This window comes from Rhinopithecus bieti, unplaced genomic scaffold (assembly GCF_001698545.2).
Source record: "Rhinopithecus bieti isolate Rb0 unplaced genomic scaffold, ASM169854v2 scaffold_21412, whole genome shotgun sequence".
Classification (NCBI taxonomy): Eukaryota; Metazoa; Chordata; class Mammalia; order Primates; family Cercopithecidae; genus Rhinopithecus; species Rhinopithecus bieti.
In genome coordinates this window covers 2,280,490-2,284,406 of record NW_016811643.1, presented here as the reverse complement: position 1 = coordinate 2,284,406, position 3,917 = coordinate 2,280,490, and the positions used below count along the sequence as shown (strand labels likewise).

At 52.7% G+C, this 3,917-nt stretch overlaps 1 protein-coding gene across 1 annotated transcript in view; it reads left to right on the top strand.

Moving 5' to 3' along the window:
• The first annotated feature begins 6 nt into the window (after positions 1–6).
• Positions 7–3,917, top strand: part of LOC108543755 (rho-related GTP-binding protein RhoG-like) — a 13,562-nt gene continuing 9,651 nt past the window's right edge. Inside the window, exon 1 of the mRNA XM_017894418.1 lies at positions 7–24. The gene's annotated coding sequence lies outside the window, so the exon portion shown is untranslated. The remainder of the gene's footprint in view (positions 25–3,917) is intronic.

The following is a 3,917-nucleotide window of genomic DNA, read 5'->3' as shown; positions in this document are numbered from 1 at the left end:
CCCCCGCCTCGGGGAGGGCATCAGGTGAGGCCCGGCCGGGGCTGGTGGGTAGGGGTCCGGGGTACGGGAGCCCGGCCGGCCCAGGACTCGGCGCGGGCGCCGGCCCATGCGTTTGCTGGCAGGGGCCGCGGGCGGGAGCTTCTCGGCTCGGTCCAAGTAGGGCGGGCGCGGCCGGCCGGGCGGGGCGGGGACGGGGCCACTGCGAGCCGGCGGAGGCTCGGCGAGGGTGGCTTCCCGGCGGCTGTACCGCCTCTCGGGAGCCGAGAGGGACCCCTGAGGTCAGAGGGTCCCGGGCTCCAAGAGAAGTGTCTCTAAAGTGGAAAATCTCAGAGCTGGGAGATAGGACTCAGGTGGGGTGTCCTCAGAAGTTGCGGGGGGTGTTGAGAAGTGCATGAGGGGAGAGGGCTTCTGAGCTGGAAAAGGCATTCTCTCTGCTCTGGCAGTTGTGACACTTGTCGGAGTGAGAGGGGCGGTGTCTGGGGCCTCCGAAAGCTCTCCCTGGAAGATCGATGCTAATCCAGACTCACACTCGGGCTGCAGCCCCAAGGCCCTCTGCACTCAGGAGGACCGGGGTTAGGGTTGGGGGAGCCCCGCCGACCCCAGTCGTTCTCCAGATATCTGTTTTCCTGAGTCCCAATCTTACCTGGAGCCACGCAGTAGGTATTTAGTGAGCGAACGCTGTTCCTACCTGACCAGAGCCTGGCCTTGCTCTTTTGGGAGTAACTTGGTCTTGCCCTGTGACTGGAGGTGAAAGGACTCTCAGTCAGAGGTACTGATAGTCCCTGAGAAGTTTTTGTTGTGTCTTTTGGGGCCGATTGAGAACCATCTCCTAGTATTCCTCTTCATTCTTAGTCCCTGAATTATACACATGCTCCTATCGTCTCCCTCCACGCCTTTAGTTTCTACCCAGAAATCCGCCATCACTCTCTTCTCATCCCTTTTAGTCTCTTTTCCTCCAAATATGCAGTCATACCTAGGCCTTGACCTCTCTTCACCTGCCCGGCCCCATGTTCATCTCAGTCCTCTGCAACCTGCCCCATCCCTTCCCTTCCCAGCTCTGGCACCACACACTTATACCTCCTTGCGTTTTCCATCACCCCTCATTCCTCTTGAACCTTCAGCCTGTCACCCTCTCTGTATCCTTCTCTCCCACCCACTTATCTCCAGCTTTGGAATCAGGATCTGTTGTTGAAGACTTAGTGAGTTCGAGAGTCTTTTCAAACCTCCCTAGCTTGGAGAGGCAGTCTGCAGCCTCCCGGTGATAGAGATGGATTAAAGAGCTGGAAAGTGTGTGCGCGCGCGCAAGAGAGAAAGCATGTCTATGTGTCTACATCTTTATCTCTTACAGACAAAATAACTGCCCTCAGCCTTGAGAGGGCCCAAGGGAAACCAGCAAAATGAAGGGAACCTGCAGTGAGTGAGGTTGTGGTTAGGCAGGAGGAAGCAGTCTGTAGCAGTCAGGGTAGGGTGACACAGGAATAAGACTGGTAAGAGAGGCCCTGGGAAATCAAAATCACCCCAACCTGTGGTGCTTGACCAAGGGGCCAGGCCTGGAAGCCGAGAGACAGCCTGAAGGTCCCTGACTCCATTACCTACTAGTTCCAGCATCACCTGGTGGAAAGAATGGGACCAACTTGAGTGTGATGGAAATAAAGGGAGGAGGCAAAGGCAGGATTCTGGAGGAAAGACTGCAGCTGGTCTAACTTCGAACTTAACTGTTCTAGTTTTGAATTAAGAAGCGGCTGAGGCAAAGTTGTCTGCTCCTTTCCTGCTGCCTTCTGGGGCCTGCCTAGGCCGGGTACCCAGATGCCCTGGTCTGCATCAGAGCCTTAGTGACCAGGAAGCCCTCTGGAGTTCTACTGACCCCTCTGCCTTCAGGCATCCTTAATATTCCCCATCTCACCTAGGACCCTATTCCTTCTCAGGAATTCCTCCCAAATTTAACTTCAGTCCATCCTGGCTATGGAAGCTCTTGTTGTTTCCACTCTAGAGCTCCTTCCTCAAGCTTTTGGGGTGCATGCTGAGGATCTTGCTTCTATCTACCTCCTCCAGTCATCTGTATTCATTTCTCTCCACTAGAAAAAAAAGAGAAGTAGAGGGGAGTTGAGTGCTACAGCTAAATTTAAGGGCTCTCCCTGTTCCCCATTCTGTCATCTTCCCATGTCACAGTCGTCCCTCTCCCATGAATTGTTCTTCTTCCCATCCTTCCCTTCCACCCACCTGTCTCTCTTTGCATTTCTTGGAGGTACAGAAGTGTGGCTGCAGGAAGAAATCCCAGGGACCTACATAAAAGCCCAGTTTAAAGAAGGATGTGCATACAAGGCACTTTCCCAGCATCACAGCTTAATAAAAACCCCAGGAGTCCCAATTTCTAGGCTGGCAAACCAGTAGTTACTTAAGTATTCTGCGTAACTGAGCAAACCCAGGGCTCTGATGGTAAAGACAAGATGGGTAAGACAGGGATTCTCCCAGTTGAGATCTGGTCCCATTAGAAGTTTGAGCTAATTGCAAAAAAGGCATTGTTGGAAAAAATGTGACCAGGGCGGGAGAGATTTTAATGGGAAAATATTGGGGGGTGAAGGGAGGTGGTGGCTACAACCTAGGAGGCTGCCACTAAAGTCTTGGCTAAACATGTCAAGGTTGTGACGTGAAGAAGGGGGCTCAGGCCCACACTGAAGACTCCTTCTATATATTGTAGACCCATTAGCAGTGAGGTCAGTAGGGGTCCGTGAGAAGAGCTGAGGAGGGAAACCAAAGACAAAGCCTGGGCCACCTCCCCAGATCAGACTGGTTTTCCTGTCCAGGGTCCAGCTTCCTCTTTTGTCCTCATTTCATATGGGGGGAGGGCATCTCTCCAGGAGCTAGAGGCCAGAGGAGGAGCTTCTCAGCTAGGGCAGGGCCAGAGTGGCTGACTGTTGAGTAATGTTAGTTCTAAATCATGAATGCACCAGGATGGGCTAGGCATGAGGGCCTGGGAACTTGGAAGCAAAAAGGGCTCAGATGTAAGTCAACCCACCCTTTGGTCCATTTTCTGAAGGAATAAACTATGGTGGGGTTGTCCTGAATGAGGTTAAAGAGATGGTTGGTCCATTCTCAGGCCGGAGTTAGAATCCTCACCTTCTCTCCTTTGTAGAAGTAGCATAAGGATGGAGGTGAGAAGACCCGACCCTTGTCCTAGATTTGCTACCAACTGTATATAATTCTGGTCAACTTGGTTTCTCTTGGCTCCATTTCAGCATTAAGGAGTTGCATATCAGTACCTCGAAAGGGGACAGTGAACATCATGTCTCTGATTCTTCCTCCCCCAAGAGACTCCTCATAGCAGTGCCCCTCACTCTGGGCCCTCGTGTCTTATCAGCCTCAATTTGACAGGTCTGAGTAGTCTCTACATATGTATCTGTCCAGGGATAGAACTGTGGCCCTTTCCCCAAGCACAAGGATTATTAGAGCTTGAGAGATAAGAAGGCAGAGAATGTTGGGGATTTTGCCAGGGGGTAGTAAGATGGAGTACCCTGTCTCCTGCTCCAGCTCTGCCTCACTGACAGTGGAAAATAGATGCCGGAGTTTCCTCCCTGATGTTATTTTCCCTTGTGGAAACCCCCTCAAGCCTCGGGTGGGGCTAAAGGGACTGGGTAGCCCTGGGTCTCTCTGTGGGTATTTTCAGGTGGGGGTGCCAGGATTGGGAGGATGGCACTTCTGTACAGCCTCATATGAAATTAGCAAAGGCAAAGGAAGTGCCAGTTCACAGGCCTTTGGTGGGGCCCAGGGACTGCTGAGCTGCTGCTAGGCGGGGGAGGAGGAAGCCAGTGTGCACCCTTCCTCTGTGCTGCATGGGGAGGGGCAGCTTCCTTGGCTCCCCAGCCAGAGCCATCCTGGTCCTGAGGCTCACTTTTTTTTTTTTTTTTTTTTTTTTTTTT